This window comes from Leopardus geoffroyi, chromosome A2 (assembly GCF_018350155.1).
Source record: "Leopardus geoffroyi isolate Oge1 chromosome A2, O.geoffroyi_Oge1_pat1.0, whole genome shotgun sequence".
In the NCBI taxonomy this organism is placed as follows: Eukaryota; Metazoa; Chordata; class Mammalia; order Carnivora; family Felidae; genus Leopardus; species Leopardus geoffroyi.
The window spans coordinates 163,057,389-163,073,209 of NC_059331.1; the positions used below are offsets into that span (position 1 = coordinate 163,057,389).

At 41.6% G+C, this 15,821-nt stretch overlaps 1 pseudogene; it reads left to right on the forward strand.

The window, feature by feature from the left end:
• LOC123607094 overlaps window positions 1-15,573 on the forward strand; it is a 71,426-nt pseudogene extending 55,853 nt beyond the window's left edge.
• Window positions 15,574-15,821: the final 248 nt, after the last annotated feature.

Sequence of the window (15,821 nt, forward strand, 5' to 3'; positions counted from 1 at the left end):
GTGGCCCATGTCCACATGTCTCCTATTTAGTAGGACAAACTTGCTGAACAGCATGTCTTCCATCAGTTGCTCTTATGACAGAGTGAGTGCTGCCTGACACCCCATCTGTTTCCCTTGGTGGGAAACTAGTGTCCTCAAGGAAGGTCTTTAGAGCTGGAAGGCAATTTAGAGACCAGTATTTCCCAATCCCTCTTTTTTCCTGAAAGAAAATCTGAATCCCAGACGGTTTGTGTGTGGTTTTATCAAATTCCCCGGGATACCCAGGTCACAAATGGCATAGGAAGCCTAGAATTCAGCTGGCTGTGTTCTTTCCAACATGTAAGAGAGAAATGGTGTGATTGACAGTGTAACAGAGGAGGTAAGGAAGGGATGCCATGGGAGAGAGATTGAGCTATTCTATAGAAAACAAATGTGCGTGAAGCCCTTTGCTTGCCTTCCCTAATTCCAGGGTTGCTACCAGTTCATGTTTCTGGACAGAGAGTGAACTACCTCCCCTGGCCTCCCATGATCTATTTCTGATCCAATGTAAACAGAAATGTAGAATCAAGGACCTGAGAAGGAACCAGGAAGGGACCAGAGCTTGCAAGGGTTATGCATGAGTGTAGGGTCAGACATACTTTGCATTGGATCCCTCCTCTGCCCAAAGCCCATTAACGCAGTGACCTTGGGCAACTTCCTCAGCATTTCCGAGCCACATCAATTTCCTCATTTCAAAAATTAGAGTGGGGGCGCCTATCTGGCTCAGTGGGAAGAGCATGGGACTCTTGATCTCAAGGTTGTGAGTTTGAGCCTCAAGCTGGGTGTAGAGATGAAATTAATTGATTAATTAATACACTTCAAACATTAGAATACTAAAAAGTATTAAATTACTAGAATACTAAAAATTTTATCACTTTATCAGTAAATACTTACATATGTACGTCTGGAAGATAAAGGTCATTAAAATATACCATGATCAGACTTCAAAAAGCAATTAGAATTTTTAAAAAATTACCAGGTGTATTCCAATTCCCAGATTATCTCATAGAATTTAAAATTGAAATCAGCTCCAAATAAGGTTCATAAATTTCAATTCTTTCATATCTCTTAAGTTTAATTTGATAAATAAGTTTTCACCTTCCTGTTTCGTTTTTTGTTTTTTTTTGTAAAATATTTTTGGTTAAGAAATGGTTGGTCCTTTTTGCAAGAGAATTGGACAGTGTACATTTTGCTCATTAAATCCTCAAGACGTCATATGACATGTTCTTCCAGTTTCCGTGTTTTGTATAAATTTAAATTTAAGGAGAGGCTTGATCAGATTAAGATTTGCCTGGTTATTTGGGTGGCAATATTTCATAGGTGCAATTGTAAACGTCCATCAGAAGGCACCTTATATATTCTTCTGTCTCTTTCTGTAATGTAGCAGACAGTAATGGTAGCCTAGAGTAACTTTGTTTCATTAATGGTCGCAAATTATAGTATTATAATTCTATCCATCTTTCTTCATTTATTGGATGGCATAATCCTATAAAAAGAAACTTCCCCTGAATCATACTTTCATTTCATAAGGTGTAGTTAATAAGACAAAAGGAACGATTGATTCTTTTTTTGTCCATGTTCACACTGATGACATCATTTCCTAGCATACCCCAGAGAGAACACTTCACTTCTTTTGCGATGATGGTATTGATATGAATTCATGAACGTCAACATATTTGATGAATTTTAATCCATTGACATTATTTTTCTCATTGGTACTCAAATTACCCCATCTCTGTCCAGTCAGCCTCTTCAAGTTGGCCCTGTAGTCCTTTCGGTAAGATCCAAACATTTTTTTTTGAAAGTGATCTCTGCACCCAATGTGGGCTGGAACTCATGAACGTGGGATCAAGAGATGTATGCTGCATTGACAGAGCTAGCCAGGCATCCCACGGTCTGAGTAGTTTTTGATAGAATCCTCACTTTCTAGTATGACTAGATAGTCTAGGATCCCCTTGCACATTTCTTGGGCCAGATCTGGAATCGGTACATTCTCCTAAGATTCTTAATGTTTTTGGTGGGAAATGGCATTTGAAGGGCACAGTATGGGTACTAAGGGTGTTCATTGCTAATGGGCTTGTCCTTGGGCTTCAAAACTACGCATGTGCACAAAAAGCTAAGAATAGGACAGGATTCCTGAGAGCAATTTAAGATTTTCTTGACGTTTTTTCCCCCTATTTGGCCTTACACTATATCCCATTAGGACAATAGCCAATGAAGCAACTGCATTTTCAAGTTTCTTGGACCAATTCTTTGTGTGGTTTGTCTATTACACCAAATACTATGTATTGCATTTGCTTTTGATTTTTACTAGTTATCTGAAAATATAGTTTTTGTTGTATAATTATGTAAGCTATTTACAGATGTTCCTCACTATCCTCAAGCAGAACGTTCCTATGAAATCTTTTATGAGACAAAATGACATAAAGGAGAGAAGCAATTACCATGAATGTACATGGAAAAAGGGTGCGCATTCCCAGATCTCCCCCAAATAACCTCCCTTATGTGTTTCTGATACTTTTAGACACAACTTGTTAACAGATGCACAAATTCAATTGAGAGAAAGCCCACGTGCTCATCTGGCTCACAGCTCTGGTGGCTGGATGGTGAACCCCTGTGTGAGGTTCCCGGGGAAGGTGATTGGCAGCTGGCGTGGACAAGGGCCCACTCGGCCTCTCCATTAGCTCAACTGGCTGTGAAACAAATGCGGAACGCTGTATTCATGTTCAGCTTTTTTTTTTTGTACAAATGAAAAATCCTCTTGAATTTATGTCAGCCAGCAACAGCAGGTACACATGTAGGTCTTTCATAAAGGAAAAGAGCTGTAATTCGAACTCTCAAAAAGAAGGAAGTACATGCTTTCAAGACAAATCTATGAAATCGAAGTATATTCAAAGTAGTTTCCAGCTTCTACCCTGTCCCCCGCCTTATTCCTCCCATCCCTCTGTCAGTAACTTCTTTGGTGACGGTTCAGATGATCTGCCATTGCTTTTTCATGTGCATGAAATATATGTTGTATTTTGTACCTGCATTTCATGTTCCTCCCCACTGGAGAAATGACAGTAAATTAAATATTATTTTCTTCACTTTGCCTTTTTTTTTGCTTAATGAAATATCCTGGAGATCTCTCCATCCCAGCATAGTGAGGTATTTCTTATTCCTTTCTATAGTTGGATAGTACATCACTGTGTGTATGTACCTTGGTTTTCAATCAGACCCTTACCAGTGGGCATTTGGTAGGTTTTTGGTGTTTATTACAAATAGTGATGCAGAGAATAAAATATGCCTAATCTTTTCCTGTGTTTTTGTCAGTGTAGCTCTGGGATATAAGGAAGGGGAACTTCTTCCTCTACCCTTCAAGGTCTTCCAGCTGCACTAAGAATTAAATTCACTTGAGGCATATAAATAAGAGGGAAAAAAAAGCAGAGTGCAAAGATGCTCAGTAATGAAACTAAGACCAAGAGAGATGACCAACGCAGGCAGTTTTTATACTTTTTTTTTTTCAACGTTTATTTTTATTTTTGGGACAGAGAGAGACAGAGCATGAACGGGGGAGGGGCAGAGAGAGAGGGAGACACAGAATGGGAAACAAGCTCCAGGCTCTGAGCCATCAGCCCAGAGCCCGACGCGGGGCTCGAACTCACGGACCGCGAGATCGTGACCTGGCTGAAGTCGGACGCTTAACTGACTGCGCCACCCAGGTGCCCCAGTTTTTATACTTTTTAGGCAAAGAGACGATGGATCTGTGAGGGATTGACAAAACAAAGAAAACTTAACTTTGGGAGCATCTGTTAGGGAAGAATTCTAAAGAGACTTTGGGCTGGGGTAGTAAATAAGTAGAAAGTAGTAGGCTGTTTATACAGTCTTCTTGGCTCTAAATCTCCCATCCCTTGTCATGAGAGTGTCTCTTTACCTCCTGGACAGCAAGGGGACCTTTTACATGGGAGATTTGTTTCCTGCTTGCAGGGGGACAAAAGAGGGTCTTAGTAATCTTCCCACACAGGCTGTGTCTTGAGGTACTTTTATATGAAATAGTCAGTATGCCAAAGTTGCACGTTTAGGGGTGACCTGCCCTTGACCACTACAGGCATAAATCCTAAAATTGGGACTCACAATCCAAGAATAAATGTATATGTGATTTGTATGATATTGCTAATTTCTCCCCTGTAGGTTTTAGACTGTTTTTCTATTCTCATTAGCCATGGAGAAGAGAACCTGTTTCCTCTAAACTTTTACCGACTGATTATAGCAGCAAATTTTTGCACTTTTGCCAAATCTGTAAGTGGAGAAATAGTATCTCAGTGTAATTTTAATTTGTTGTATTTAGTTTTTTTCTTTTCCTTTGTTGGGTTTCTTTTCTCTACTTTGAGTGTTCATATATTTTTACATAGTTGAGGAGCATTGGCATTTCTTTTTTTTTCTTTGAACTGTTTATTCATATGTCTTGCTCCATTTTCTATCAAGCTATTGCACATTTGTCTCTGTACCTTTAGGTATTCTTTGTATAAGAGGAGATTTTACCCTCTTTGATATAGTCTGACATTCGTATTTTAATTGTCCATGGTGTTCATTTTCTCCCATTGTCTTTTAGATCTTTATGTAGTCAGATGTATGAATCCTTTTCCTTACAGTCTTTCAAATCTTAGAAAGAGTTGCCCCATGCCTAGGTTACAAAGGATTGGTCTGAGTTTCTTCTAGTATTTATGTGGATTGATTTTTAGTGTTTATATTTCTAACGTATTTAGCATGTGAATGGCATGAAGACGTGGGTGCAGTTTTGTCTTTTTCTGTGTGGTTTTGTAGTTATCCCAATGCTGGTTATTAGTCCATCTTTCTCCCCATTGCTGTGAGATGCTGCCTTACGGACAATAAATGTAACACGATACAATTGAACTGGTTGCTCATGAATATAGTAGACCAATTTGGTCTATTTCTGAAATGTCCGTTTTTGTTTTCGCTTTCTCTATGTTCACACACTCTTCATACTGCCTTAATTATAGGACTAAAATATTTTGCTATCTGGTAGAGCTGGCCCTCCCTCATCGTTCTTCTCTTTTTTGACTCTACAGGCTAATTTCCTTTCTTCATTCTTCCAAATTAAGTTTACAGTCAACTATTTTAGCTGCAGAGAAAAAAAATGGAGACAAATTTTTTAAAATTTATATTTCTATAAAATCACGTTAAAGAAGTATCTATTAAAACAGTGTTGAATTTGGGGTAATGTCTGTTTTGCATCAAGGTATTTTTCTTCTTAAATATACTAAAGGGGATGTGTTGTAATAATCCATTTTCTCATATTGAACCACCCTACTATTTCTGAAATAAATCACATTTAATTGTGGGGTTTTATTTTTTAGTGTCTGACAATTTATTTGGGATTTTTGCATTAGTATTCGCAAATGAGACATGTCTGTAGCTTTATTTATTGGTGAAATCTTTGTTAGCCTTTGGGATCAATATCATACATATGTCATAGAAAGAACAGGAAAGATTTCTTTCTGTTTTAAGTCATCAGGAATAGTTTAAGAAAAGTTAAGTGAGATCCCCATGAAGCCATCTGGACCTGGTACTCTTTTGTAGGGGAACTCTTTAACTACTTTATTGTTTCTTCCATGGTGAGTGAATTGTTTCATCTTTTTGTCTTTATGGGACCAACATGGATAGTACACTACTGCAGGTTTTCATGGAGAAACACAAAGGAGATAAGAGGAACGTGATGGTTTCCACTTACCTTCGTTGACTCTTTTTCTTCTCCTTCTCTTTTTTACTCCCCACAGCCACTGGTAGTGACGTGGAAGACCCTCAGGACAACACTCTGAGGATTGTTTTGGTGGGGAAAACTGGAAGTGGGAAGAGCGCAACGGCAAACAACATCCTGGGGAGTAGAGTCTTTGAGTCTAGAGTTGCACCCAATGCTGTCACCACCAAGTGTCAAAAAGCATCCAAGGAATGGAAGGGGAGGAAACTTGTTGTTGTTGACACCCCAGGGCTCTTTGACGCCAAGGAGACCCTGGATACCACATGCAGGGAAATCAGCCAGTGTGTCCTCTACTCCTGCCCTGGGCCCCACGCCATCGTCTTGGTCCTCCAGCTGGGCCGCTACACGGATGAAGAGCAGAAGACCGTGGCATTGATCAAGACTGTCTTTGGGAAGCCAGCGTTGAAGCACATGATCGTGTTGCTCACTCGCAAAGATAACTTGGAGGACAAAAACCTGAGTGACTTCTTGGCAGATTCAGATGTGAAGCTAAGAAACATCATCAGCGAGTGTGGGAACTGCTACTGTGCCTTCAACAACAGAGCCTCAGGGGCCGAGAAGGAAGCTCAAGTGCAGGAGCTGGTGGAGCTGATAGAGGAGATGGTGCAGAGCAACGGAGGGGCTTACTTTACCGATGCCATTTACAAGATGCCATTTACACCTGAGAAGTTGTGTAGGTACATGGGCCCAGGGTCATGAGTCATGTGGGGGGGGAAAAGTCTTGGGATTTGTCCTCATTGGGAGAGGCACAGATTGTCTTGCATGATGCTGTTGTGTAGGAGGCATTGAATTGAGACAATCTGGGACTTCTTATCTGTAAAGATAGTGGGGCACATGGGGAATGTGGTTTTTGGGGGTCTGTTTGTGTTTGGGTTTTCTCCAAGCCATAGAGCTTGATCGTGGCAGAATCAGGCCCACAGACTTTTCCACTGACTGATTTTCATATATTAAGGAGACATTTTTGCTGATTAAGAGAAAATAGTCCTTTTGTGCGGTGTTGGTATTCTGTAAGAGCGAGGGATTGATTGTTGCTGCTGGGACTGGGGCCCGCTTTTACCTCAGACCCCCCAGCTCATGGCACCCTGATAGTCTGCCTTTTTAGCTTCAGAGTTCAGGAGGCCTTAACCGCACTCCCAGGCCTTAAATACCTGTGTGTCTCTTTAAAAGAAACAATTGTTAGTTTTTGTTTTGATGTTGTATATTTGTTTCCAAAAAGAGAATTCTTTAGAGGACTGAAATCTAAATTCTGAGAAAGCCGCAAGCTCTCTCTCATCAGGGAGACCCGGGGTCCGTCTGGGCCAGAAATGTGGCGGGAATGAGGAAGCACGTAGCCTAGAAGACTTGCCTGCTGACACTGTGCCACAGAAGGGGATACCTTTCGGTTTCTCAGAGGATGGGACAAGAAAGCAGGCAGGGGCAAGGTGGAGGGGACATACTGGATGCCTAGCACTGCATGACAGGTCGTCCAAACTGCAGTTGAAACAGCTGAGACATGGATTGTGTGGTAGCTCCTGGAGTCCAAAGTCAAGATGACAGCAGAGGCATGCGCTCTCTGAAGCCTTGAGGGGAGGCCCTTGCTTTCTTCTTCCTGGGCTCTGATGGCAGCTGGTCATCTTGGTGCTCTTTGGCTGGAAAAAGGCCACCACTCTCTTTCCTCACTCATTTCATTAGAAGCAGCAAGGAGAAACCAGCCACATCTTCCACACTGTTCTTGGAATTCTCCTCAGCTAAATATTCAAGTTCATCACTTACATGGTCTACTCTCCACCCAGCAGCCCACCTCAATTTAGCCCGCCTCACTGACCCCTGCCCCCTGCCATTTTATAGCAAGTGCCATTGTCCCTCCAATGGCCAGCAGCGTGGTCCCCACCTCTCTCTGAGACCTCACCAAAAAGTGACCTGGATGTTCATCCTACCACCGACATCCCCTTAGGCCTTTCTTTTTATCATGTACCTCAGAATTCTTCGAGCCTCCATGCATTACTCAATTTCGAAACGACTCCTACATTTTAAGTAATTACCAGAGCAGGACGCTACTTCTTGGCCTTAAAATCTATATTAATTCCCCCAGGAGCTGCTGTAACAAATGACCACAAACTGTTGCTTAAAGAGCAGAAACTTACTGTCTCACTGTTATGGCTACTGTCTCACTGGCACAGGCTACAAGTGCCAAACCGAGACGTTCCCAGGGCCATACTCGCCATGAAGTCTCTGGGGAAGGATCCTTCTTTGCTGCGTCTTAGCTTCTGGTGCTGGCTGGCCTGCTTTGTTCTTTGCCTTCTAGGTGCTTCACTCCAATCTCTGCCTCTTTTGTCACATGGTGCTCTCTGTGTGTATCTGTGTGTAAACTTCCCTCACTGTGAATGAAACGATTCCAGGCATCAGAGTAGGACTCAACATTAACTTCATGACATGACATCACAGAGACCGTGCTCCAAAGTAGGTCACATTCTCAGGTATCAGGAGTTAGGACTTCTTTAGGAGGACACAATTCAACCTAGGATGGATGGTAAGAGAGGGACAGTGTGTGCAGTGTGAGGGTACAGTACCCCTTATCTCTTCCTCTCCAGTCCTAGTTGCAGTTACCAGGTTAAGCCCATTGGGATAGTTTTCTTAGGTCTCTGCTTCTTGGAAATCTTCTACTGCCTAGGGCTTAGAATCCACATTCCTTGGCCTGGTATTTAACAGTCATTATAATCAGTCTCAACTCCTCTTCCAAGAATGAGATTCTTCTAGATATCATTGTTCCCGTTAATATCCGTTTACACTTTTGTATGGAACGAAGGTGATAATGATGGAGAGGCAAGTGCCTGGGACACAGTAGGCCCTCAGTAAAGGCTGGTAATGATTCCTGCACTCCAAATTGTTAGCTGTTCTCGGTGTCAGTGTTATTTCCACCTCCAAGGGTTGAATCATGCTATTTCTGCCTCTCTTTCTTATCCGCAGTTTTCAAAAAAAGCAAACTCATGACTCCTGGGCAAGTATAAACACATCAAAGATTTTGCTCAACTCATGGCTTAACTAGAGAACCATATGATTCTATAATTGGTTCAAATATCCTTTGGGTGGCTCAATCAATTAAGCATCTGACTCTTGATCTCAGCTCAGGTCTTGACCTTAGGGTCTTGAGTTTGGGCTCCATGCTGGGTGTGAACCCTAGTTAAAAACAAACAAAGAAGCAAAGAATAAAACAAAAAACACAAACAAACAGAAACACAAAGCTCATTTGAAATCAAATGTTGATGTGTTCAAGAGAGTAGTAAAATGTAATTTTTGAGTTCTATATTCCACCAGACAGAAAATTCGCTGAGTATCTCCAAGGCAGAGATGTGCAAAAATTCTCTCTGTCCTTAAAGTGTTGTAAAATATCACAGCTGATCATCAAGCACAGCACCACACAGAACAATAGAACACTCCAGTAATCTCTCTTGCCTATTTCTAAATTTTGGATCATTTTCATAGCGTTCTCTACTTTGTGATCATAAACAGTCTCCAACAAGTATTGTTGATCCTAGAAGATTGTTTTTACTATGCATGGCCTGATTATTTATACAGATGCAGCAAGAATCTTAACCGGAAAAGCCTCTTTGAGTTGCTGGGGAAATCTAGAGCCTAATCATATTAAGCAACTATCAATTCCAAAGGATAAACTTCTTTTGGAAATTTTCAAAATGAATTTTGAATCAGACTTTTCAAAGCCCCTGCCATTCTTCTATCCTAGGAGTAGGAAACCAAGGCTCAAACACTTGCTCCAGTAAACTTTGCATGCTGTACCCATAAATCTCAGTGAATTTCCCTCTTCCTGAGGTCTCCAAAATTTGCCTGGGTTTCTGGACTACCTGGGAGTGGACTTCCTTACTCCCAGAGATTGGGATCCTGGAAGCCAGACATCATATTAGTTTTCTTATGAAGGTTTTGGAGACATTAGCTCCACATGTAACTCCAACAATTGCTCCTTAACAGTGGTCTGATGGTCTTTGTTTAAACAACAATCACTCTCAGATATCACACTGTATATATGGCCTTGCTGCAGAATCGATTTTTCCAATGATATCTTTGGAAACAAGAGGACAGATTTTTATTAAACCTATGCAAATGGTTCTATCATCATGAAATTGAATGAAACTTAGTAGAAGCATTTTTGTCTGAATTTTGAGTGTAAGTGAAGATGAGGTAATATTTATAGACGGTTGTTGTGGGTTTACAAATACACAGTCTACTAATTCGTTTAAGGAGAAAGAAATAAGGTTTCCACAAATAGCCATACAAGTAGAACATCAAACAGAATGCCATCAATATTCCAAACAAATAACCACAATGGCACATCTTGAATCCGTTCACTCAGTCCTATGTCATTACTTCTCACTCTGCTGGATCTTGAGTCAGTCGTCTGATTTCATGAGGTACATATGCTTCCAGACTGAGAGTCCCAGTAGTCCTGGCTTTGCTCACTGGCACAGTCTGAGCATGGAGTCAGTGCTGCCATCTTGGAAACCTGCTCTGAAGAGTCTCTTTGAGGCACCAGTAGTTCAGAGCACGTCCTACAGTTTTTTCCTGAAGCTCCAAGACTGTGACCCTCTGGTGAAGACACAAATTCTGAGTGGTCACTTTTGGCAGATCTTCGGAGAAGCCTTAGGAGGAAGCAGAGACCTGTTTGAGAACAGGACTGAATGGTTGTGGTTCATAACCGAATATAACATCGTGGAAGACAGTAAAAGCCCCTTTGGGGGGCATGGTCCTTATTTCATGAGGGTTTGGTCAATGTTTTCTTTGAAGGATTCAGCCCCAAGTGCACTGTCACACCTAACACCTATATCTCTTTTGTGACACGGCTGCCATTATCTTGCAAGAGGCAGCTCTTCTTGCACATCCGTGGAGCCAGAAGACAATTTCATTGAAGACATGTGAGTGCAGGGGTATAGATAATCCAGATCCCTTATCCTGGTAGACAGGCTGTGGAGGTGCTGAGTCTTCCTTTTCATGCAGTGCCCTTTGGGAGTGGAGTGAGTGGGGAGAAACCAGGAAACCTTGAGTGATATCCATGTAAAAGAGATTGTTACAAAGTAGAAGTGACTAGTTTTATTTGGCACCAAGAGAAAAGGCTCCAGAATCCCTAAGCCCCAACATGATGGTATTTGGGGGTAACGTAAGTGGGTTTCCATGAGTTCATGAATCTGGGGTCCTCTTGATGGGATTAGTGCCCTTGTAAGAAGAGATAGCAGAGAGTTGCTTCCTCGCTCCATTATGTATGCACACGGTGAGACAGTGCCATTTGCAAATCAGGAAGTGAGCCTTTCCCAGGGAAACAAGTTGGCTGGCACATTGGGCTTGGGCTGCCCAGTCTCCAGAACTGTGAGAGATTAATTCCTGTTGTTCCTGCTCCCAGGCTGTGGTATTATGGCAGTCCACACTGACTAAGACAGCATCTATGATGTGTACATGAGCCTCAGAATGGTAATCTATGAGACTAGCATTGAGGGTTGAATTATTACTACTAACTAATACCTATTGATCACTATGTTTTGAGTACCACTTCATGTGTACAAATTTATCTGGTTTCACAATGACTGTCTGAAGTAAGTATTCCATTTTAAAGATTAGGGGAGTGAGTTGCAGAGAGGTTAACTCACCCAAATGTGGCAGGCTGAATGGTGGCCCCCAAAAGATGGCCACACTCTAATCCCCAGGGCCTGTGAATGTTACCTTATTCCATCAGCATCTTTGCAGGTGTCATTAAGTTAATGACTTTGAGATGGGGAGATTATTCCGGATTATCTGGGTGGGCCCCAGATGTAATCAGATAGGTCCTTCTAAGGAGAGGCATGTAGGCAATGTGATGAAGGCAGCAGAGATTGGTGTGATGTGGCCCCAAGCCCAGGACATCTGGCAGCTTCTAGAAGATGTAAGAGGCAATGGATGGATTCTCTCCTGGAGCCTCCAGAAAGACCCAGCTCTGCAAGACCTTGATTTTATCTCCATAAAACTAATTCCATGCTCTTGTCCTCCATAACTGTAGAAGATGAAGTTTATATTGTTTTCAGCTACTAATGTTTTGGGAATTTGTTATGGAGGCAATAGGAATCGGATCCCCCAAGGTTCCAAAGATGATATGTAGAAGAAACAGGACAATGAGGGAACGATTCTTTTAAACTACTATTATTTCTGCACTATTTTAATAAGTTGAGCTTTGAGATTATCTAGATCTGAGCATCAGAAAACACCCTGAGCCCCACAAGAAGACTCCTATAGAATTCAAGGAATGTCTCTTAATGACCCCACACCTTTTGAAAATTCATTATATCCACATTTCTGTGTGTGTGTGAAATGGAAAGGATCAAAGGAAAACATAAAAAAGGAAGCTGTGGCTTTGTCCACATTTATCTCTCTGCTTCTGACTATGTGGAAGGAGCAAGATCCTGGGTGGAAAGTTGTGTTTCCGGGGTTGCAGGAGGAGACAAGCAGTGGAGAGGCCTGTGGAGTGTCTCTTTACCTCCTGGGACAGGAAGGGGACTTTTACATGGGAGATTTGTTTCCTGCTTGCAGAGGGACAGAAGAGGGTCTTAGTAATCTTCCCACACAGGCTGTGTCTTAAGGTACTTTTATATGAAATAGTCAGTATGCCAAAATTGCATGTTTAGGGCTGACCTGCCCTTGACCACTACAGGCATAAATCCTAAAACTGGGACTCACAATCCAAGAATAAATGCATATGTAATTTATATGATATTGCTAATTTCTCCTCTGAAGGTTTTAGACTGTTTTTCTATTCTCATTAGCCACAGAGATGAGAACTTGTTTCCTCTAAACTTTTACTGATAATTATAGCAGCAAATTTTTCAATTTTTGCCAAATCCATAAGTGGAGAAATAGTATCTCAGTGTAATTTTAATTTGTTATGTTTAGTTTTTTTCTTTTCCTATGTTGGATGTATTTTTCTCTACTTTAAGTGAGTGTTCATATATTTTTACAAAGTTGAGGAGCATTGACATTTCTTTTTTTCTTTGAACTGTTTATTCATATCTCTTGCTCCATTTTCTATCAAGCTGTTGGATATTTGTCTCTCTACTTTTAGGTATTCTTTGTATAAGAAGAGAATTAACCCTCTTTGATATAGTCTGACATTCGTATTTTAATTGTCTGTGGTGTTCCTTGTCTCCCATTGACTTTTAGATCTTTACCTAGTCAGATGTATGAATCCTTTTCCTTACAATCTTTCAAATCTTAGAAAGGGTTGCCCCGCCCCTAGGTTACAAAGGATTTGTCTGAGTTTCTTCTAGTATTTATGTGGATTTATTTTTAGTGTTTATATTTCTAACGTATTTAGCATGTGAATGGCATGAAGACGTGGGTGCAGTTTTGTCTTTTTCTGTGTGGTTTTGTAGTTATCCCAATGCTGGTTATGAGTCCATCTTTCTCCCCATTGCTGTGAGATGCTGCCTTATGGACGATAAATGTAACATGATACAATTGCACTGGATACTCATGAATATAGTAGACCAATTTGGTCTATTTCTGAATTGTCCGTTTTTGTTTTCTGATCTGTCTCTGATCACACACTCTTCATACTGCCTTAATTATAGGGGCTAAAATATTTTACTATCTGTTAGAGCTGGCCCTCCCTCATTGTTCTTCTCTTTTTTGACTCTACAGGCTAATTTTCCTTCTTCATTCATCCAAATGAACTTAATAGTCAACTATTTTAGCTGCAGAGAAAAAAAGGGTAACAAATTTTTTAAAATTTATATTTCTATATAAACATATTAAAGAAGTATCTATTAAAACAGTGTGGAATTTGGGGAAATGTCTGTTCTGCATCAAGGAATTTTCTTCTTAAATCTACCAACGAGGATGTGTTGTTACAATCCATTTTCTCATATTGAACCACCCTACTATTTCTGAAATAAATCACATGTAATTATGGGGTATTACATTTTAGTGTCTGACAATTTATTTGGGATTTTTGTATTAGGATTCGCAAATGAGACATGTCTGTAGCTTTATTTACTGGTGAAATCTTTCTTAACCTTTGGGATCAATATCACACTTGTGTCATAGAAAGAATTGGAAAGGTTTCCTTCTGTTTAAGCCATCAGGAATAGTTTAAGAAAGGGTAAGTGAGATCCCCATGAAACCATCTGGACCTGGTACTCTTTTGTAGGGGAACTCTTTAACTACTTTGTTTTTCTATGGTGATTGAATTGTCTCATCTTTCTGTCTTTATGGGACCAACATGGATAGTACACTACTGCAGGATTTCAGGGAGGAACACATAGGTCATAAGAGCGAGGTGATGCTTTCCACTTACCTTCTTTGACTCTTTTTCTTCTCCTTCTCTTTTTTACACCCCACAGCCACTGGTAGTGACATGGCAGACCCTCAGGACAACACTCTGAGGATTATTCTGGTGGGGAAAACTGGAAGTGGGAAGAGCGCAACGGCCAACACCATCCTGGGGAGTAGAGTCTTTGAGTCTAGAGTTGCTCCCCGTGCTGTCTGGTCCAGGTGTCAAAAAGCCTCCAAGGAATGGAAGGGGAGGAAACTTGTTGTTGTTGACACCCCAGGGCTCTTTGACACCAAGGAGACCCTGAATACCACGTGCAGGGAAATCAGCCGGTGTGTCCTCTACTCCTGCCCTGGGCCCCACGCCATCATCTTGGTCCTCCAGGTGGGCCTCTACAGGGAAGAAGAGCAGAAGACCGTGGCATTGATCAAGGCTGTCTTTGGGAAGCCAGCCTTGAAGCACATGATCGTGTTGTTCACTCGCAAAGATGACTTGGAGGAGAAGAGCCTGAGTGACTTCTTGGCAGATTCAGATGTGAAGCTAAGAAACATCATCAGCGAGTGTGGGAACCGCTACTGTGCCTTCAACAACAGAGTCAGAGGCTGAGAAGGAAGCTCAAGTGCAGGAGCTGGTGGAGCTGATAGAGGAGATGGTGCAGAGCAACGGAGGGGCTTACTTTACCAATGCCATTTACAAGGACACAGAGAAGAGCCTGAGGCAACGGGAAGAAGACCTGAAGAAAATCTATGCCAATCAATTAAATAATGAAATTAAACTAGTAGAAAAGGAATATGCTGATAAATCATAGGAAGAACGGGAGGAAAAAACAAAATTGCTAAAGATGAAGTATGCTGAACAAATAAAAAATATCAGGGAAGAAGCTGAGACGGGATTATTTAGAGATGGCTCAAATGGGATTATGAGCGTGCTTTCAAAAATATGGGATATGTTTTGGTAGTAAAGTCCATTTCATTTTTTCTTCTGAATTTACGATGATTTGCGATAGTGGTAGATTGTAGTTTCCATAGACAGCTGTGACAGTAGCTTCTACTTATTCTTCCTATAACCTGACCCTGTTACTCCTGTCACTGAATTGCAGGGCCTGTGTCCTCTACCTTGGAACTGGGCAGATCTGGGACCGTTTCAATTAATAGCAGATGGTTGAAGCAACACCTTGTGACTCTAAGGTTACATATGGGCAATGCTTCCTTGCCCTGTTGGGGTTCTTGCCCTTGGAACTTGACTGTCATGTTGTGAAAAAGCCCAGGCTGCCTCTTGAGAGGCCCCCATGCAGAGGGCCTGAAGTCACTGGCCCACTTCCCAGCTCACCTTTCATTTGTGACTCAAATCAAGTTGCCCACCATGCAAATGAGGCAACTCCGGCTGTCCCAGAAGCGGGCCCTCCGGATGCCCCGCCATCTCAGGCGAAGTTGCAGAAAGCAAAGATGATCCATTCCCACTTAGTGCTGCCCATATTGCAGCTTTATGAGAACAAATAAATGATGGTTTTTGTTTTAACCAGTGAGCTTCAGAATGGTTATGCAGTGAGAACTAACCAGAATGAAGCCTCTTCCCAGCTCTCCCCTTCCCCACCGCCTCCCCTTCCCACCTGTCCCTCTTCACAGAAAGTTGGCATAATCAGGCAATGGCATATAGAGTTCAAAGACTCAGGAAAATTCAAATCAGAAATCCTGCACATGTTAAGTGTCTGAAACACTGGTCACATGCGTCGTTGCACCACATGGCCACAAATACTATGTTAGG